Genomic DNA, 21,907 nt, shown 5'->3' with positions numbered 1-21,907 from the left:
GCCCGCTCCCCGGTGGGCGCCAAGCCCCGCCCCGCGCTCCCCGCCCCACACACATGACGTCACCGCGGCGGCAGGCCCCGCCCCACCCGGCCCGGCGGCATGACGTCACCGAGGCCCCACCCCTCCGGAGCGAGTTCGGTCCTGGCGTTCATTTCATTCCTGTCCTCATTCCGCACATTCTTCGCATCGCTCGCGCCGCGCCGCGCCGCCCGAGCCGAGCCGAGCCTCCGCGGCCCCGCCGCCCGCCGCGGGCGCCCCCCAGCACTTCGCACAGTCGCTTCCAGCCCGCGGGGAGTCCGCGCGCCGGGGCCCGGGCCCGGGGCGGCCGCGGCGGGGCGCAGGCCATGCGCTGACCCCCCAGCGCGCAGCGTCGCCCGAGCGCGGGCAGCTGCCCCGGCGCGCCCTGCCCGTCCCGGGAGCCGGCGAGGCCGGCCTGGGACGGCCCGGCGCGGGAGCACCGCGGGGAGTACCGGCTGGAGCAGCGCAGGGGCAACGGCCCAGCGCCCCGAAGTTTGCCGCGCCCGCTTGGGCGGCCGAGGTAAGTTGCGCGCGGGGCGGACGCGGGGGCGCGGGCTGCCTAGGCGTCACCGCGATCGGCGCTTTGTGTGCGGCTCCCGGGGCTCTCGGAGGGGAGCGGCCGCGCCGCCCTGCAAGTTGGGCCGCAGCCCCGCGCGGCAACAGGCGGCCCCGCTCCGCTCTTCTGCGCGCCCCTCTCTCCCGCGTTCCTCTCTCTCCCGCGCTCTTCGCTCCTTGTCCTGGAAGCGCGGAATTCCGCGCGATCGCGGGTGGGGAGAGCGTCCGGCGCGCAGTCTAGAGCCTGCAGCTCGGCGACTCCCCCGGCGCCCGGCCCCTTCGGGGTCCGCGCCGACCCGGGCTCCTCCTCCCCGGAGATGAAAGAGGGCTCTCTCGCCCTTGCCGCCTCTCCAGCGCTGCCGCCGCCGCCGCCGCCGCTCCAGTGCACATTCAAGTGGAAAATTTTCAGGAGTCAGCAGAAACATTGTGTCCAAAAAAGACTGAGTCGCAGTTACCACCAAACCCGGGAGCCGACTCTCCCTGGAAAACTTCCCCTCGGTAGGAAATACTGGGGGATTTGTTTGTTTATTGGAGGAGAAACGATCCCCAGGAGGGCAGAAAGATCTGGGGACACTTTTAGCCTTTGTTCGCGGCAGCACCACTTGTTTTCGAAGTCCAGAGGTTCGTTTGAAAGAAAGTTCAACTTCTAGGAGTTTCTTTTTTCCTTTTTAAATGTATTTTTTTAAACCAAAGCTACATTCTAAGTTGAAAACAATGAGGGGCTCACATTTATCTTCTTCCCACGAAAATAAAACCCAGACCACAGTTTTCCTCTCTTTTTAATCGTCTTTCTTTTTAAAGATTTATTTAAAGTTGAATGGTGTCACCCGTATAAAAATATTTATGAAACAATGAAATACCAGCCACCAGCGTTTCTCAGGAGGCTTGTTAAGTTCTTAGAAGCTGTCTGTGATTTACAGAAATGCAAATTGATCTCAGTCAGCGCTGGAAACTTACAGATATTCCAGGAATGGGAGCGTAGAAAGGCCGGGTTTTAAAATAGCGCATTTGAAAGGAGCCGAGGTCCTTGGGGCAAAAAGGTCTGTAAATACGATCAGATTTCAAAATAGTGAAAGGAAAATATTTCAATTCGTACAGATAATGCAAAGTAACAGAACTCGATCTCCTCTCCGCCTTGTGGCCTGGATTCGTTCTGGAAGTTTAGGTGCTCTGGTGGCTTAGGGTGTGCTAAGTACCTGCAGGTGGTTCCCCGGGTGGACAGATCCTTCCCGTTAGGGAGCCGCGATCTACCCGGAGTCAAGGGGTGGCTTGTCTGTGCAAGCCTGAGCTCTTGGGTGGGGGCTAATCTGCCTTGAGACTGGGGCTGGAAATAGTCCTCAGGCTGCACAGACTGCCAGGGGCTTCCGCCTTTCAGCTTAGTATGCGCTTTTCTGTGAATAGCAGGATCTTTGGGCCCAGACACATCTGAATGCTTATAAGGGTCCGACTTAGAGCCAACTTTGGTAAGAATCTTTCCTCTTTAGAAGGAAACAGTAGAGCCAGTTAGAGCACAGCTCTGAGAAAGACAAATGCGTGTAGTTGAACCTTTGTCAACGGCAGGGTTTCAAATTGTTGATGATTTTAAGGGGGAAAGGCGTCTTTTTCTAATCTCTGTATTTCCATAAATGGTCACAAGATATTTTTGTGTAGTATTTCGTTGAATATGCAACTGTGCTGGACTCTAAGTTTTCAGGTTTTCAACAGTTTGCAATTCTTTTATTTGTTGTTGGTATAAAAAAATGAACTGATAAGCTGTCTCCGTTACTGGGTCTTGCTGATGTCCTCAGTAAACCATTTTATTTTCAGTTTAATGGCAAGTATTGTTGAAACTGCAGACTTAGGGAAATATTAGAATACTTTTTATTTTTTTAAACAAGTTTGAAACAAAGCCAGAGAGACACTTTGCCTTTACAAAAGAGTTAAAAAAAGGGGGGGGGCAGAATCATTGTGTGAGTTCCTCCTTCCTAGGGTTCTTTATAAACTCTAGAGAACACTCTGGGATTATTGGAGATTTTGTACAAGCAAAAGCCAGGATTTATGTATATAGTTAGTGACCTTTAATCTGAAGCAGGCGGACATCCTAGCGTAGTAGTCTGACCCAGGCTGCAGGAACTCTGAATGAGTAACTCGCGCTTCTACTGTGGGACAGTGTCTGCTTCCCACACAGCACTGTGAAATGGTGAGGGTGGGCTTGCAAGGGTCACCTGGTGGGAAGTCAGCTTCCTGCCCCTCCTGCTCCCCCCCCCCACTTGCTGCAAACAGCTGGAATTATATGTTCACGTACTCACTTTGGGTGCTGGCATCTTCTGATTAGGGAAGAAGACATTAAACTAAGAAAAAAATGTATTTTAGTTCAGTAGTGCAAAACCAGTTTTGATTTTAGTTGGTTCTGATAGACACAGAAGCAAATGTAAGAAAGCGTATCTTCATGGGACTATCTGGGGAGGAATATCCGTGGTATCACTGGTGTCTAGACTGTGTTTGGCAACATATTGTCAGTGGACGCGTATATAACAAGAGCAGTTACGAGAATGGCGACCCCAAGTGTGAGACGGGCCCTTAGCAGCACTAGGGAGTTGCCTGCTTTGGAAATGGATAGATTCTCTCCGCCCCCAATCCATGGCGGTTGTACGAGGAGAGCCTGAACATCTGTAGGATTGTTTTCCCTCTTTAATCTCATGTGCTACGGGTTAATTGTGAGTGAGCATAATTACACTGCTTGCAAATGGAAATTGTGATGGTGTTTTCTCACTCCAGAGGTCCGTACAGATAACCGTGTATGCTCGGTGGGCTTAAAAATGATGACCATAGCCCTGGCTTCGAAGCTACCATTTTTTGGTACTTGATTCTGTTCTCCAATAAAGGGAGTGTGAAAGCAGAAAAAAAGTATATGTGTGTATTTCTGAGTAAGAGCTGTGCAGAATCTGTTGAGTGATAGAACTTTGAGTAGGGTCTGTCCATCCCCCCCCCCCCCCAGGTTTAGGAAATACTGGCTAAAGCCAGTGCTCACTCTGGCTTTCTCCCCCAAACTGCAAGAAAACATCGTTTTTTTGTTAATCAAGGCGGGCCCAGCTTCTGTTTCAGAGTTCGGTGACTGGAATTGCAGGCTGCATATGCCCTTCTTCTGAACTCAGCAAGAACACCACATTGTTGCTCACCCCACATTGATCAACATAGGCTGTGCTTGGCTGTCAGCGGCCATCATGTTTGTAGCTTGGTGTTGCCTTTTCTTAGGTAGAGACTTTCAGCTCATCTTATTTTTGAAGTTGGAACCTAAATCATGGAGTACTGATGTGCTTTGTTTCATATTCGTTAAAGTATAAGATCAGGCAATCAGGTCTGTCCTCAGCACCGTGTCAGGGCTGGCCTTTTTGACTGATTTAGACCCTGTTGTGTGGCAGCTATGGTGCATATCTGAACAGGGTATTCCACCCTGCTGGCTTCCAGGGCCTAGTGCGTAATGCTGGACTATTTGGGTCTCCGGTTTTTTGGAGGATTTTTATTTAGTTTCAAAGCTGTGAACCTAGTTGCCAGTCCTTCGAGGCTCTCTTTTATGGGCTTCCTTAATGCTGTCCCATGTTTGAACTTGAGGTTGAAATGTGATCATTTCTTCAGAAATGTTCAGTCTTTGCAGTGGGGCGGAATAGGAGAATCTTGTAATGTGTATTTTTTTTTTTTTCACTTGCTCCAAGTGAATGGTAAGCCTTGGTTTTGAAGGGCAGGGATTGGGTCAGTGTTTCCCACAGGGTGGGTTACTCTCAGATCCCAAGTTCCCATTTTGTTCACTTCTGCAGTTGGGTTTCCTCAGTCTAGGGGTGGGAAAAATGGACACATGTAGGTCTCTCTTCTGATTGGACAATGGGAGTGTTCTCCAGAGAAGCTGTCTTTTCAGTTTTGTGGCAGCCCAAGAGAGAACTGTGCATCCACCCACCCCCATTTCAAGCTGGTATTTGTTATCCTGGTGCTTTCTACCTCCTTTCCATGTTCACTTTAGTTTTTCAAGGCTCTACTATGATTTCATTAGCTTTTTTTTTTTTTTCCTCTTTCTGAAGCAGGTCCTATATAGCTGATTTTCAGCTTACTGTGTAGCTGAGGATGATCCTGAACTCATGATCCTCCTGCTTCTGCTGCTCAAATGCTGGAAACCCCGGGCCTCACACATGCTAGGCAACCCCCTGTAACAACTGAGCCACATTGTCAACCCTGTATTAACTTTTTTTTTGTTTGTTTGTTTGTTTTTGGTTTTTCGAGACAGGGTTTCTCTGTGTAGCTTTGCTCCTTTCCTGGGACTTACTCTGTAGCCCAGGCTGGCCTCGAACTGACCGAGATCCACCTGCCTCTGCCTCCTGAGTGCTGGAATTAAAAGCGATTGCCACCACCGCCTGGCTCTGTACTCTTTTTAATTAGGAAGACAGGGTGTTGGAAACGAGCTTAGACTTAAATATGAACTAATTTACCGATGAAGAGGTTAAGTATCCACCTCTGCAGGGGGACGTTCTGGGGACTTATAGGATCTGGCAGCTTTAGATGTACATGCAAAAGATGACCATGGCACTGAGCTCTGAGAATACAGGACAGTACTGATAGATAAACTGAAAAACTGCTGCTAATGGTGGGAAATGTTGATTATGTGAGAACATACTGAACTTATATTCTCTGGCATGAACTTTTTAAAAAAATACATCAACTGTACTGCCTTTTAAAAATATAGGCACAGCTTTCTAATTATCATAATTCAGTTCAGCTTTGCTCTTGGATGGAGTTCAAATGTAATCTCAATTTAACTTGAAAGGATTTTTTTTTTTAATCTGAGAATGTTTAAGAAAATTTGAGAAGTTCGTCCAAGACTGTTTTGTCCACTTAGGTGCGGAGGTGGTGGCGGACAGCTGAAACCAGTACCCTTTGGCAGTAGATCTGCTGTGAGTACCGAGAGAAGAGCCCTCTGCCTCCAGTTTTTGCTTTGAATCACCTGGAAGACCCGCATATTAGGCAGTTTTTATGTCACCTGATGCTCCAGCTGCTGAGTTCTCGATGCAAACCAGTGTCTTTTCTCTAATGTGTAGCCAATTAGATAAAAAGAATATTTTATGATCATCTGCAAAGATAGGAAAATAGGAAGACACCTAGAATGCTTATGAATTCATTTGACAAAAGACCTGGTCAGTCTTTCATGCCAACCCAGCCTTTGGAAGGTGATACCTGTTTGCCTTCCCTTCCTGACACCTTGACTTCCTGATGGCTTTGACAGCATCCATCCCAGGGCCTCATATCCTACAGTTTTTCTGTGACCTTACTGTCCTTTTCAAGCAAGATGAAGTTGATGAAGAAAGGATGACTTGGCTGGCCGATTCCCTACTGCCGAAGAGCAATGGTGAACCTGTGCAAACCGAATGGCTTCATTTGCTTGGGCTCTGAAGAACTGAATTCACTTCCATGGTGGTGGAATAAAAGGAGCCAAGCGTTTTAAATAGCCACTCCCCGAGGCCTGCCTGGCCCAAGTTGTTTGTTTTTTTTTTTGAGAAAAGCGCATTGTCTGCTCCTGCACTAGCTGGGAGCCTGCCTGCTCACCCTCCCCCACCAGCCATGTTCCAATTCTGAAGTTGACATCTGCTTTTCTTGTTCACCTGATCTGTCCCCACTCACAAGCACATATGGAACGGGGCGCGCTCATGTGCGTGCGTGCGTGTACACACACACACACACACACACACACACACACACACACACACACGCATTCTGCAGGTAGCCCTGGTGTCTGACATGAAGTGTGTGTGGTGTGTGTTTCAAGTCTCCACCGGGGGAAACACAAAGCTCACAGCACAAAATAAAATGTAAACACCATAGCCGCCGACATGCCTCTGCTGCTGGGCTTCTGTCCCACAACGGTGCTTTCTGGGCAGGCGAGCCTATTGTTGTGGCAGCAACAGGCAGCAGAAGTTGGGGCACCATATGGCCCATGAGGGCCTCAGATAAGCCGTCTAGTGAGTCAGCTTATCAATAGCACTTTGATATGCCTCATTTTCAGATCACCCATCACCCGGCCTGGGGTGTGCTGATGCCCAAACCATTGTGAGCCCACGTTTCCTTTGGAAGGATCCCTTTTGGTCCATTCCCCCCTGGCTACCTCCTCATCTCAGAGCCTCCCGGAGGTCATGGTGGTTAAAGTCAGTTCCCATCAGCTGAAGGGATGCTGGTACCATCCTGAAGTCCTCAGGTGTTGGCATTGACAGGCTCGCAGAGAACAGGCTGTCGGTGCTCATTTCTTATTGGCAGAGCCAAGAGTTCCCCTAATTCAGAGCTGGCTTTTGTTTTAAGTACCGAGGAGATAACATTGCTGCTGTTTCTAGTCTGATAAGAGGCTTCTGTTATAGATCCAGAAAACCTCCTGAATTTTCTTTCCCCTTCATCACCAAGCGCAAAAATGATTGACATGTCTGTCTGGAAGGGCTACCCATGGTCTGGAAACGGGAAGTGGCTGCTTTTCATACCCAGCAATTGTTAAGAAATGCTTCTAGACTATTACTCAGGTGTCCAGCAAAAGCTGAGTCCAAGTCAGAATCACCCTATTGGTGAGTGGCTGGAGCTGCAGGGCTCTGTGCACACAGTAGATGGTTTAGGAAGCTTGGCCATGCACATGACCACTGGTTTTTCAGCCCCTGAGCAGATGTTTTTGCCTCAGTTACACAAGCCTGGGAAGCCAGGGTGAGACTCTTTCCCCCATCACCTCTCACCTGTATGTGCACACCCACCCTTCAGGCCCTTCACCTGTTTTCACATTTTGACATTTGGATTTGTAATTGAGGGCATGAAGACCCATTTAGTGACTGATTCACAGTCCTTCCTTCTGCTTCATGCCCAGGTCAGCCTCTCTATTCCTGCCTATACCATGAACACCAGCCATAGAGACTGAAGGGCTGGACTCCTTAGTGTTCTGATTCTCAAAGGCTTCTGAAGACGTTTGCTCATGGGAGGGGACCAGGTTGTATTTGTTTCTCTTTTTAGCCTCTGATGGAGTCAGGGAGTTATTGTGAAGTGGTGTGTGCCTAGGCATTTAGAGGAATCTTCGTGGAATTAAAAAACAGTGTGCACAAGCCTTTTAAAAATTGTTTTATTATTATTGATTGTGTGTGTGCCATCTTACTGGCCCACCTTTTTGTTCAAAAGAAGTAATAAAACAATCTGGACCATCCTCTCTGTGCCTGGCATCACTAACTCCTTGGAGAGTCCCCTAGTTGTTTGCAGATGTGATTCCCAGGGCTCCCTGAGCACATTTCTGCTCTGGTTGCGGAGGTTCTGCTCTTTGAGCAGGGAAGGCTCTAGAGCCCCTCGCGCTGGAGCACTTAGGGGTCAGGCGGGTGAGAGCCCAGCAGCAGCAGCAGCAGCAGCAGCAGCAGCAGCAGCAGCAGCTCTGAATCAGCCTCACAGGAACCAGGTGCTCAGCTCTGCCCTCATGCTTCCTCTCCATTCATCTGGGACAGTTGTGCACGCCCCTGGTCTTTATAGAGCTGCTGCCCGAAACACCGAGCCTTTAAACAGTGACAGCGGCCTGGCGGTCAGGAAAAGGCAGCCAGAGAGCCGTCTCCAGGCCCCTCAAGACAGATGCACAAAGAACTAGTGAGGAGCCAGTGGGGAAGTATGTGTATCGAATTTCCTGAGTTCTAAAGGGCAAATCTTTATTATTTTCACTTTTGTGAGGCTAAGCATCACCCACTCACACTCATTCATTCTCTCTCTCTCTCTCTCTCTCTCTCTCTCTCTCTCTCTCTCTCTCTCTCCCTCTCTCCTCTCCCTCCCTCCCTCCCTCCCTCCCTCCCTCCCTTCCTCCCTCCTTCCCTCTCCTTCTCATGTATTTCCACTAAGTTATATCCCCAGCCAAGGAGTTATTTTTACTTTCAATTTTCTATCATATATCTCATTCAGGCTGGCCTAGAACTCACTATGTAACCTGAGGATGACTTTGAACTGACTGCCCTGTTTCTGTCTGTTTCCATTTCCTGGGATAACGGCATGCTTCAACATTCCTGGTTTGTGGTGCTGGCAACGGAGCCCTGGGCTTCCTGCAGACAGGCAGACCCTCTACCAACTGACTTGCGGCTCCCGCTGGCTTGAGTGTTGTGGTGCCGGGGTGTGTGGGAATGGGAGAATCGTGGCAGGCCTGATCTTCATGTGACTGCAGACCCTCTTCAGAACCTGTGGACAGCGTGCCATCGTTGTGAGACAGTCGTCACAGAGGCAGTAGTGAGTGCCCCCGAGAATGTCACATCACTGGGGGTGAGGTGGTGTGCAAAAGTCTGGACTTTGGTCATTCTGGGCTGTCTTGACTACTGTGATCTTAAGCAGAGTATTTTTTTTGTTTTTGGGCTTTGGTCTTCATTTAGAGTTTCCTCCCCTCTCTTACCCCCTCCCCTTTTTTTAGGGTAGCGTCATGTCCCCCTCTGTGTAGTTCTGGAACTAGCTCTGTAGAACAGGCTGGCCTTAAACTTGGAGATCTGCTTGACTCTGCCTCCGAGTGCTGGGATTAAAGGTGTGCTCCATAGCCGGGCACAGCAGGGTCTTTTTATATATTCCAGTTTGGCCTGGAATTCGCCATCTCTTCTGCCTCATCTTCTGGAATACTTAGGACTACAGACCAGTACCACTGTGTCTGTCCGCCTACCTATCTGTAAATCTGGTGAGAAGGCCCCCACTGTACAGTGTAAAGTAAGTACTCACTAGAGTGTTGGAATAGAGGACCAGACTTTTTTTTAGGGATTGCTGGGTGTGTGTGTGTGGGTGTGTGGTGTGTGTGTGTGTGTGGGGTGGTGGTGGTGTCAGCCTTCGGGGTAGTTTTGGAGACTAGCCAAGGCTGAGGTGGTTCCTCAGAAAACCAGGATCGCATGCAGGCAAGGCTGAAGCAGCCCTGCAGTCTCTACCTTCCAAGCCTGGAAGCACACTCCCCCATGCAGTGAGTGGAGGAATCAATCCGTCAGTAAATACATACGAGTTGAAGTTCCCTTTGCCAAGTGGTAAAAAAGAATTAAATGAAAATTCTTCAGAAAATACGTAATTTATATCTGTCTAAAAGAAAAGCCTTTTTGAGGCTTCCATCCTGATTCTGAGCTTGGCGTCTACAAGTTCTTTTCCTTGCTGACTGGGAAGGGGCCTTTTCCTAGGGAGACAATGCTCTAGGGGCTTGGACCTGCCTGGAACCCCGTGGAGTTCTGAGAGCACCTAGCCTTGGGAGGCAGAGAGGGTCCCTGTTCATGCCTAACTGCATTGCCCTTCTTGTAATTTTAGTTTTTCAGACATGGTTTCACTAGTGTAGCTGTGGCTGACCTGGAACTCACTGTGTAGACCAGGCTAGCCTTGAAGTCACAAACTGCCTCTCCAAGCCTGGCCCTCTTGAGACTGCTTTAAGGCAGGCTGCCTGCCTTCTGTTTCCTCACCTGGAAGATGGGCTGAGGCGTTTTGGTGTGACGGTTCCACACTGCAAGAGGGGCTGCCCCTAGCTCCCTGGCTCTGTGCTCCCAAAGACCACAGACTGCCCCGTTGGTCTCTGCTCTAGTAAACTCCCTGTTTATTGGCGTCAGGTACATTTCACATGATAATTCAGGTGCTTGTGGGGGCGGGGCACAGCTTTTTTTTTCTCTTTTTATTTGCTATTTACATATTCAAGAGGACAGGACATTTGTTAGCCTAAGTGATGAATTGCCTAATTCCAGGTATCCTGGATAAATGAGCCAACTCCTTGGAAGCCTCCTTGTCTGTTTTGTTTTGTTTTTCCTTCTTTTAAATTCTTTCACAATTTCATGTGGGTAGGTTTTTGAAGTCAGCTGCTCCTAAATGGTCCTGCTTTGCTCAGATTCTCAGTACAGTTTAGGGTGTGTCATTGACCCTGAGTTTTTAGCCACTCTGGCTGAACAGTTTGAGTAGTTAAAGCTTGCTCTGTGGGAGCCTGAGCCAGGGACCACCTGCATTTTATCGGCTTCCTTTCCTTATCTCCTAGGAAGCCATGCGTGGAAGGGGGTGCTACTCAGTCAAGTTTCCCAGTCTGAAAAAGTTAAAACTGAAAATGTTGCAGAGAGAGAGAGAGAGAGAGAGAGAGAGAGAGAGAGAGAGAGAGAGAGAGAGAGAGAGAGAGGTGCTGGAGGGAAGTTTTTGGAGGTGAGCAGACTGACAGCCATCGAGATTTCAAAACTTGCCCCAGCCCCAGCCCAGCGACTTTCCAGAAAGCTAGTGTGTTGTATACTTTCAGAGGTTAAGTTTTACATCGTGTGAACTGTGTCTTCAAAGTAATGGACTCAGGATCTGGTCACCTCACTGACTGTGTCTGGTGTACCCGCTGCCACGTCTCATGAATTTTGGTGGTGGTTCAGGCGATTAATATTTAGACCTAATGAAAGGAGCTTCTATCTGTTTGCCTGGTTTAGTGAAGGGACAGGAAGAACCAGAGAGGTCTCTTAAAGGGACCCATAGAAGTATTTCAGATGGAGCATATTGCGTTGAGTGTAGCCCAGTGGTAGACCTCTGGCCCAGCATGTCCAAGGACCTGGGTTTATCCTAGCATAATCTGAGCCCTGGGAGTCAGAAGCAGGCAGATCTCTGTGAGTTCAAGGCCAGCCAGAGCTATATAATGAGACTGTCTACAAACAAAGTACGGGAAACCTTTCACCTACTAAGTGCTAGTAATGTTACTGACTCCTGAATGGCAAATGCTCTATGTAGTTACTAATTAAATTTATGTACATATTTACTTATTTGAGGCATGGTCTTATGTAGCCCAGGTTAGCATCAAACTTGCTCACTATAGCTAAGGATAGCCTTGAGCTTCTGACCCCCATTTCTACCTCCTGTGTTAAGATCTAACCCAGGGAACTGTGCCTGCTAGGCAAGCACTCTACCGGCTGCCCTTAAACTTGAAGGCAGCTAATGCAATGAAGTCATGAAGGATCAAGTAGATGAAGTCACCCTGGAAGGCACATGGGGCTGCTTGCCCATCATGTCCAGTATGTAACTTGATGTAAGGTGGCGGGGAGGGAGGAGACGAAGTCATTTTGATCGACAGCCTCATTTTCAGCTCTGCCTGGTTTTCTTCGTTCATGGGGCCTTTCCTCTTCCCATGTCTCCAGTCACACCCTGATTGTCTTCCCCAGCACTGTGGCCACTGTTGATAGTTTCGGACACTTGCTCACTGTGGCTTGCCTGGGCACCCTGTTTTACTTTCAGAATGCTCCAGTTCATAGAACGTGCTATAGCGTTTCTAATAGGAGACTGGCCGACTCCCTGTTGGGCAGAAAGGAGAGTGTCTGGACAGGGCTCCCGTGTGGCCTTTGGTCTTAGCTTTGTGGTCTTGTGGAGAAGGAGCGAGGGCCGTTGGACTGCCAGTGCCTCCCCTCTCTCCTTAGGAAGACTGCTGGTATCCCACACACATGGGTGGGGGAGGTGGGGTGGAGTCTTAGAAACGTTTGGAAGAAATCCTTGTCCGAAACCAAAAGTTAGTATGAATCATTCAGTCCTAGTGGGTCTTTTTGTTTGAGACAGGGTCTCAATGTGTGGTTTTGCTGGCCTGGAACTCTCTGCGCAGATCCGACTGACCTCTCTCAACTCACCGAGATCCACCTGCCTCTGCTTCCCGGGTGCTGGGATTAAAGGTGTGCATCATCACCAGTGGCTGTGCCGGGGCTGCTCCAGCTGTGCAGTCCAGCTGTTCTCTTCAGTTCTGTGTCTTTGAGGTTCCAAGGAGACTGGAGCCCAGGGGATGTGTCTTCATTGGGGCTGTTGACTGAGAGAGGGGCATTGAAGGTACTCAGGGAGTTTGGAGCTTGGTCCCTTTGCTCCGGTCTGCTTGGAAGCCTTTGCGGCACGTGCTGTGGATGGGACTCAGGGACCCACACCGGCCAGGCAAGATCTCTACCATGGAGTCATGCCCCCAGTCAGCCACAGGGCGTTTAGATCTCTGATGATGTTGGGATGCCTGCCCCTGGAGCTGCTTGGGTGTGTGAGATGTCCAGGAGCCCACCACCCCACACTGTCCCTCTAAAGCCAAATCACCCTCTTGACCTTTTTAGTTGTGATAATTCTGGGCTTCCCAGCAGGAATTGGGGGAGGTAGGGACTGTTTTAAGCCAGTTCTTAAACACCAGTCATTTAGATGTAAATGTTCCATTTGTAATTGAGGCCCAGGAAGCTCAGAGAGGTTTAGTAAGCTTCCCAAGGTCACACAGCCAGTTCTTAGATATGCAGGCTAACAAAGGGTTTAGGATTAACTCACCTGTCAGGTTTTATTGTGGAATTTGAATGGGTTAAGATAGGGTGCTGTGGAAACAAAGAGACTCCTCTGTTAATGATTTTTGCCTTGGAAAGGGGGTGGTGAACAATACTTATCTCTGGCAGTTCCATTTTCTCTATCTTGAGTATAAACGTTGCGGAGATCTTAAAACAGTTGGGTGTGGCCCAGGGGAGCTTTCCATTTGTTTGGCAGGGAAAGAGCAAAGGTCAGCTCTAGCTTTTGGCTTTAGTCTTGAGGACTGTGAGGACCTGGGACTGGCCACTGGAAGTGAGAGCATGGGGTCTGTCTGCTGCTGCCTGGGTTTTGTAGGGGGAGGAACAAGTGTGGTTGGGAAGCGGGGCACTGCTCTGCCCCGCTGGTCTCTCTGGAGGGGTCCCCTCAGTCCCCTGAAGGCTTCTTTATGCAGATGGTCCTGCTAGGATAGCACCCCCTCGGGTGACCTTGATTTCATTTCTTGATGGGTTCCACCCTCCACCTCCCCACCAGGCCATCACCTGCTTCTCAGAGGCTGAAGTTTGAGGTGGGCTTGGGAATAGGTGCTATTTATCTTTGATACCTTGCTTGCTTTGAGAGAGAAAGGTTTGCAACTGTTTCCTCTTCTCTCTCTAGGTGGTAGGTGGTGGTTGGGGTCCCTGGTCGCTGTCTCCCCACCCCTTCCCCGTTACAGCACCCGCCCCTCCCCTATCCCTTTCTAGAAGCTTCAGCTTTGGAGCTTTGGTGTAACCCTCCATCAGCCTTTTTCACTATTGTGCTTCTTGCAAATTCACCTAGCAGGACGGCCTTGCAGTCCAGGCCCTTTCTGCCGGTGACAGCATGACCCGGGCCAGGCACAGTGTCATCCCTTGAGAGGTGGGGAAGGAAATAGTGCTCGTGGGGGTGAGGCCCATGAGAACATGGACGGCCCTCAGGAAGCTTCCGTGTGTGTCCCTCTGACCTTGAGAAAGCTTCCCGCTCTCTCCACCCCAGGTCTCAGTCCCGCCAAATGGAACCTTTCCCATTTGTCTCCTCTGCGGGAAGGGTAAGTTTCATGCTTCCCAGCTCTCCTCTCTGCTGGACTTCTGCTCTTGCCCCACCTCCCTTCATCCTTTCTCCTTCCTTCCCTGTCTCTTTCCCCTTTTTTAGGCAATTATGTTGCTGTTAGCCTAGGCTAGCCTCAAGCTTACATCCTCCTGCCTCCGTCTCTGAACTCTGGGATTGCAGATTGCCAGGCCTGGCTTTTCTGTCTCATGCACCCCCCCCCACGGACACACACAGACACACCACACAGGGGGAGAGAGACAGACATATACACATGGGAGGGGGAGAGGCAGAAACACACACACACACACACACACACACACACACACTCATGGAGACACACCCATGGAGACACACAGGGACACACACCACACACACACTCTTCTCACCAAAAATGGCCATGGGGAAAACACTCTCCCTCCTCCTACTGTGCTGGAGTTCTTGGCTTATAGATCACAGCACTCAGAAGTGTTTTTGCGAAGACAACTAACTCATCGTGATTTTCATCAGCCGCTGCACTGTGGAGAGTTTGGCTTCCGCCATCTGACTAATGTTTGACCCCAGCAGCCTCATTGATCCTGAGGAATGCTGTTCCTTACCTGTGCCATGGACATAGTTGTGGGCTTCTAGGTTATTTCAAGGATTGGCATGGTGCCTCCTAAACAATGTGATTGTAATTAGGACTGTGGTTACCGTCACCCTGGAGCTGAGTGCTGCCCGTCCGATCTGCTGTCAGATTTTCCTGCTTCTATTCTGTTTTAGATTTCCAGACTTTATGTCATGAGAAAGTGCAGCCTAGCAGAAGGCCAGGAACCCCCGAAGAGCCGTTTCCACTCGGCAGCAGCCCTCTCTTGGCCCCTCTCCTCCAGCCCTGTCTTGAAGCCCTTCTGGGTGCCATACTGGTTCATCTATGAAGGCTCTGTGTGTGTTCATACCGTGATTGCTTTTGAAAGCACGGTGTGGGGTGCGGGGTGCGTGGGGCTGGAGAGATGGCTGTGTAGTTAAGAGCGCTTGATTGCGCTCTCAGTAGAGGCCTGGAGTTCTGTTCCCAGTACCCTTTTCTAGCTTGTAATTCTAGTTCTAGGGGATCCTATGCCCTCTTCTGGCCTCTGCAGGCACATGCACCCCCCCCCCCCCCCCCCCCCCCCCCCCCATAACAGGCACAGATGCGCGCGCACGCACGCACACACACACAAACATTTAAAAAGACACCTTAGACCCCACCAATCTTAATATCACAATCACTCTGGCACCTTAATAATTGCTTAGCATTGCTACTGAGAGCTCCTTGATTGCCTCATAAATGTTTCCTCTAGTTCATTTGTTCAAATCAGGGTCCAAGCCAGACCAACAGGTTAGGCTTGGTTGCTGTTTCTTAAAACTCTATCGGTTGGGGAGATGCTTGGGTGGGTGAAGTGCTTGCCACACGAGCAGCACCAGGACCTGAGTTCTGCTCTTCAGAAGCCACACACAGCTGGAGGAGGCAGCACAAGTGTCTGTAAACCCAGCCTGCCCACAGCGATGTGAGGTGGAGACAGCTAGCCTGGAGCACACACCAGTGTGCCCGGGCCCCTGCCTCAAACAAGGAGAAGGTACGGACTCCCTCTATGACATGTGCGCTTGTACTTTACACATGAACTGTGTGTGTGTGTGTGTGTGTGTGTGTGTGTGTCACACCCCAGGGTTTTTCTCATTGTTGGCTCCATCTGGATTTTGTAGCTGAACCACATAGCACAGTTTATTATGCTCTCCAATCCCTGCTGGATTTCAGCAACTGAGAGTTTAGACCTAGAAGCTCTTGAACCTTGAGTTTGATCTGTTTCCTGTTGGTTTAATTTTTTTTTAAAAAAATTCTGTGTCTGTGTGTGCTCGTGTGTGGGTGTGTGTGCTGAGTGTTGGTGCCTGAGGAGGCTGGAGGCATTGGATCTTTTGGAGCTGGAGTTACAGGTGGTTGTGAGATGTCGATTGTGAGTGGGATTACTAAGGCATCTCTCCATCCCCAGTTATTATTATTATTATTTGACACACACAAAATGTCCGCTCTGTCTCACCGTGGGACCACAATTGGTTACGCTGGCTGCCTCTGTCTGGTATTTGATGAGGACTTTGCAAATGGCTACTGCATATCCCTACTCCATATCCCCTATTTCCGTTCCTTTCCCTTTGTTAGAATAGTTACAAAGATACTTTTCCCCACTGTTTAACTTTGCCTTCCAGGTAAAGGGAGGTGTCACCACCAACCCCAGGCCTTACTTAGGCAAGTGTCTGCCAGTCCGCTATAGCCTGCCATGTTGTTGTTTTGTGGTTTTAGGTTTTCAGATGTGTTTGAATCCATCCTTGTTCCTCGTTCATGCTTGGTGCTGGCTAGCAGTGGTGGCTTCATTGCCTCCCTGTCTTTTTGTGGGGACCCTGTGCGTCCTCGATGCCTAGTCTCCTGTGCACTCTCAGGTTTACTGAAGTGTCTCTGCAGTTTATGTCCCTCCTGTAGGAAGTAGTTTGATGTCACACTTGGTTTTAGCTACGTCTCCGATACACCGTGCTCCCGTTTGGAAGTGGACCCCACCTACAGTATCTACTCCTGGATTCATGTTAAGAATTTTCTGTGTTCACTCCCTTCCCTGGCCCCCTCCCTTGGCTCTCATTCGCCACTTCCACATATCTGCTGGTCACCTTCTGTTTTTCCTGAAGAAAAACTCTGGTTAGGTGCAGTGGCATGTGCCAGCACTTGGAAGACTGAGGCAGGAGGATGGCTGTGAGACCTGCCTGGGTATATAATCAGCCTCCCCTCTCCCCAACATTCCCCACATTGAAGACTAACCTGTGCTTTGTGGCTCATGGTTTGCCTTCCTCATATTTTTCTGTTAGGCGTCTCACCTCCTGTCTACCTAACCAAGGCATGCCTCACTGTTAATAATGGTTTTTCACTCTTTTGAGGGTCCATCACTCAGCTCCCAAATAAACCACACACAGGGGCTTATTATTTATGAATGCCCGGCCTTAGCTTGGCTTGTTGCTTGACAGCTTTCCTTAACTTTAAATTATCCTGTTTACCTTTTGCCTTTGGGCTTTTACCTTTCTCTAGTTCTGTGTCCTTTTCTTTCTTTATTACTGATGGTGTAGCTGGGGTGACTGGCCCCTTGGGTCCTCTTCTTCTTCTTGCTCTTCCTTTCCTCCCAGATTTCTCCTTCTGTATATTCCCTCTGCCTGCCAGCCCCACCTATCCTTTCTCCTGCTTTGCTATTGACCGTTAGCTTTTTTTATTAGACAATCAGTGTTTTGGACAGGCACTGTAACACAGCTTCACAGAGTTAAACAAATGCAACATAAACAAAAGTAACACACCTTAAAACAATATTCTCTAACATCTCACTTCATGGTGACTGGGTCCTGCATACGGCAGGCTCTATTTGAAGATGCTACTAGGGTCATTTGCATACATATGTTCAGTAATATTGGATTAAGTGATATGAGCCCTCTGTTCAAAGTCTTTAAAATACAATATATTTAATGTTTTGGTCATTTAAGGAATTTATAACTAATTTATTATTTTTAATAGGTTAAAAAAAAGTTGACTTTGTAGTTCCTGGCAGATCTCTGTGGAACACAGCTATTGCTTTACCATTGTGGGAATGCACACCCTATACATCTAAAAAAAAAAAAAAAAAAAAAAAAGAGTGTTTTTTGTCTAACAAGCCTACTACTAAATTTATTTTTAGTTATTCCTGCCTCTGCCTCTTGGGCACTCATGCCCATGTTGGTACATCACTTAGGCAGAAGACAGAGGTGGCGGTGGGGAGAAGGCCCAGGTTTTCAAATACCAGCCATATTCTCTTGAGAAGTTCATTTGGCTTTGGGCTTTCAGCCTTAGCGGATACTTTCTTGTTTTGTTGGCCAAACAAAGCCCTGTGCAGTGCAGCACACCCTGGAAACAGCGTGAGTGAGGAATTCCAAATTACTGTTGTCCTGACTCTACTGAGCTGACCTCCTGGCCTGGGAAACCATGATACACGTTTATTGTTCCCTACTCTGCCCCTCTGTGCTGTGAGTGCGGGAGTGGGCTTTGTCTCCACTCTGTGTTCCTTGTGTACCCAGAGAAGGGTACGGAATCCTGTCATTCACAAGGCAGGCCTCTGAGCCTGCAGGAAAGGGAGCTTTCCTCACTGTCCTGTGCCTTCCCAACACAGTGGGAGCTTCAGGAGGCAGTGCTGTGAGAGAGAACTAACTCTGGATGGGAGCCACTGACGTGACGTCAGTAACTCTGATGGAGGAGCCCCGCCGACTGGCGCCTGCCGGCCCCTGTACTTTGGCCTCCTCTAGTCCCCTGTTCTCCTCCACACTCCCCCCATCCCAGCCTGTGTTCGTGTCTTTCCTTCTCCCTGCCCCTCTTTCCCTCTGTACCACCCAGCTTGTGTTAAATCTGTAAGTGCCTGTGGAAACCACTCTTGAGACTGGCCCTGTGCCTCTTGTACTGCGTTGGTATTGGGGAGGGGGCTCCAGGATCCATGGGTTATTGGGCATGGAGGTGAGAATTCCCCCCAGTGGACTTCTGTGATGAATAAACTCATGGAGGGCTTTATGGAGCATCCAGAAGTGCAAGGTCCCAGTACTATAACTAACAACTTTTCAATTTATTCTTTGACAGTTTCATACATCTATAATGTATTTTGATCATACGCATCCTCTGTGAAACCCTCTTAACACCCTTCATATTCAGGGAACCCCCTTCTTCCCAACAAGCCTCTCCCTACTTTGGTGTGGTTTTTTTTTCTTTTTTTTTTTTTGGACCCACTGAGTTCAATTAGGGTTACTTGCATGAGTATAGGAGATCAGGAGATGGAGTGCTTATAAGTTCTGGACTGTGTGTTTGCTTGTGTGTGTGTGCATGGGTGTACACATGTGTACCTCTCTGTGTGCACATGTGTGCCTGTGTGTGTGTGCAGAAGGGGAAGTGAAGTCTGGTCCACATGAATGGGAATAAAAATGCAGTCTTTCTGCATGCACAGTGTAGTCTTTATTACCCATTGCTCATTGGTCAGCTAGTCTCCGGGTCTCTCTGTCTGTTCCACCCAGCCATGTGCTTCAGCATATCTTGGGTATATGGAGTCTCAACCCCACATGGGCCTGAATTAAAATATTGCTGTGCTAAATCTATTTTTACACCCAGGGGAATGATATCTGAAAATAACCCTATCCCACCTGTTATCCACTTTGGGGTAGTTGGGTCGTTGTCAAGGCACACTCTGTGGATTAAACTCTGATCACCGGTTGCCATGTGATGATGTCCTTCACTCTGCCTGTCTCTGCCTGAAGAATGGCAACCTGGTGTCTTGTTTATTTTGCCATGAATAGTCATTTGCACTGTAAGAATGGAGTGTGCCTTCAGGTTGGTTTTGAAGTTCCCCAGTCTTAGGGTCAGAAAGATATTAAAGGCAGTATCTTATCCATGAATCATGGGATGAGTCAGTTCCTGAAACCACTACAAGCCTCATAGTTCTTGGCTACAAGTAAAAGCAGGAAATCCAGGCTTCAACGACTTCCTTTCCCAGTCCCAGCCCCGGCTGTGGCGGTGGGGAGGTTCCGCCGGCTGCATGGGTGTCTGAGGAACAAAGGCTCTCAAGTCAATTTGCTGAAACTGTTTATAATTTGTGGTCTTGCTCTGAATCTCAGGCTGTATTGGCACTCCTTGATTTGCTGTGGAGCCCTGCACAGCCCAGCCCCAAAGGCTGAGTCTCCAGAATCGCTGCTGCACACTCAAAACCCATGGTGCCAGGGAGTCCTCAAACCTGAGGGCTCCGGAGCAGAGTTCTTTTGTTTATTCCCCTTGTGGGGGAGAGAGAGACTGGACACGGAAACACAGACACAGAACAGAGGGGGAGGGAGAGAGGCAAACACTCTCCCTACGCTTCACACACACACACACACACACACACACACACACACACACACACACACACGCAAAGCGCTCTCCTTGCTAAGTGGGGGAGGGGGAAGGGAGGTAGGCCTTTTTGCCCAAGCTCTGGCCCGTGTCCTGATTTTTCCTGCAGTCGGCTTCCTAACGCCACGGTCTTTTGTGTGTTTTCCTTTTGCAGTGTTCCGGGCAGTCTTCCATTTGTTTCTTGCTAAACCACACTGTTCTGTGAACTCTCTTGAAGGAGTTAGGGAGAAACGTGCAGCGGCTGTCTCTGGGCGCCACCTCGGTTCTTTCTCTTTCTTTGCAGTCTTCTCTCAGCACAGCCAGAGCCGTGGGGTGCCAGGCAGGCTCACTGTTGCTGGGTGTTAGTGTGCTAGGACTTCATTCCCAAACTTCAGAAAGCCTTTGGATGATGGGCTTGCCTTTTTCATCCTTCTCTGATGATTGGTGTTGGTTGCAGATTTTGATTAAAAAAAAAAAAAAAAATGGACCTGAAGGAGTAGTCTGTCCTTGGAAATTCTGATTGGATTCTAAAATTAGAGTGGGTCAGCGGGCCAGTGAAAGCCACCGAGAAAGGGAAAAACCCTGAGACGTGGAGTGGCTCTGGAGCATCTTTAAGTGGGGACTGTTTCCAGCTCATCCCCAGCAGCCGCCCTGAAAGGCCAGATGCTCTTTCAGTCTCTAGAAAGAATAAACTCCGAGCAAACTCAAAGGTTTGCCAGGATTTTATTTTATTTTTGGTGCTGGGGACCAGAACCCGGGACTTCCTGATTAGCATGCAACCTAGCATGCAGCTGGGCAGAGGACCACCTTATGCTTTTTCTGTCACTTGTGTTTGGGGTGTATAGATAATTTTTTGTCCAGATTGAAGGACTCTGATGAACTTTGAGAAAAATGGGCTTATTTGATCTTAGAGGTTCCAGATACCAGCCTGGTATGTGACCCCCCTTAATGTGGAAACCATTATGAAAATCTAGGAACAGTAGAGGGGCTTTCCCCTCAGGTTGCTTGGGTACTGAACTGAGATCCAATCCGTTGTTGTTATTACTATTGTCTTGCATTGATGGGAAAAAGCCCCCCCCTCCCCAGATTCAAGGCTGGCATTAGAGACCAAATCTTGGTATTGCTTACTGTCTGTGGACCTAGTTTTTCAGTGGGCCAGGAATTGATTCATTAATTAAAATCAATTTAAATGGATTTGTAAGCCTCCTGTAACAGATTATCGTATTAGCCACCTCACAGAGCAGCCCATGATCTGTGAGGAAGGAATGTGTTTGTTTCTTTAGGTGTAGTAGACACAGAAGATGGACTCTGAAAAGTCCAGTGGTGTTTGTCAGGATGGGGCCTGACCTATAACCTCTTTGCCAAACATCTTCCTAGCAGGAAATTATCCCTGATACTGCTCTGAGTGTTCCAGCTTTGTGTGTCTTGTATGTTTTGTATATGTTGTTTTTGTTTTTGGTTTTTTTTTTTTGGGTGTGTATCTTAAATATTTTTTGGTCTCTTTTTTGTGTGTTGTCTGTTGTATGTTATGTTTTGTGTGTCATGTGTGCTGTGTGTGTCATACTTTGATGTGTGATGTTTTGTGTGTCATGTTCGTTTTGCACTGTGTGTGCATGTGTCCCTGTCCGAAGGCATCTAGGACCTTTGGGTGTACTAGTCGGGATCTGCTTCTCTCTAGGCAAGATTCCTTCTGAGAACCTTCATCTAAAGAGACAGAGGAACCAGAACCAGACCTCCCATTTGATAAGAAATGGTCCCTCACCAGCATGCAGGCTAAAAAGGTATCTGCCGGTCTGGCGGTGGAGTTGCGCTCCTTGGACGGATGATACAATGACAGGATGAACGAACGCCCTTGTAAAACATGGGCTGACGGCAGGGTCGGGTTCCCTCAGCTGCTGCCATTCATGCCTCTGGTTTTCGCAATCACACCTGACAGGTAGATGCTTTCAGTAGAAGACCAACCTTTCCTCTGATGTTAGGATCAAAGCGGCCACCTGACCCAGGCTGGGTTAACTCTGCTCTTGGGGCTTAAGGTAGAGTTCCCAGCTCCCAGCTTTGATGCTCACACAGTAGTGCTCAGGCAGATACTCTGCAGGCAGATGCTCCCTGGGGAGTAGGTGTCTGACAGACACGTGT

The 21,907-nt window shown here is 49.0% G+C and overlaps 1 protein-coding gene across 1 annotated transcript in view; it reads left to right on the top strand.

The window, feature by feature from the left end:
• The first annotated feature begins 460 nt into the window (after nucleotides 1-460).
• Tead1 (TEA domain transcription factor 1) overlaps nucleotides 461-21,907 on the top strand; it is a 229,860-nt gene continuing 208,413 nt past the window's right edge. Inside the window, exon 1 of the mRNA XM_028875863.2 lies at nucleotides 461-538. The gene's annotated coding sequence lies outside the window, so the exon portion shown is untranslated. The remainder of the gene's footprint in view (nucleotides 539-21,907) is intronic.

Source organism: Peromyscus leucopus, chromosome 1, assembly GCF_004664715.2.
Source record: "Peromyscus leucopus breed LL Stock chromosome 1, UCI_PerLeu_2.1, whole genome shotgun sequence".
NCBI classification, from domain to species: Eukaryota; Metazoa; Chordata; class Mammalia; order Rodentia; family Cricetidae; genus Peromyscus; species Peromyscus leucopus.
Note: the sequence above shows the minus strand (reverse complement) of the source record. Positions and strands in the feature narration are given on the sequence as shown.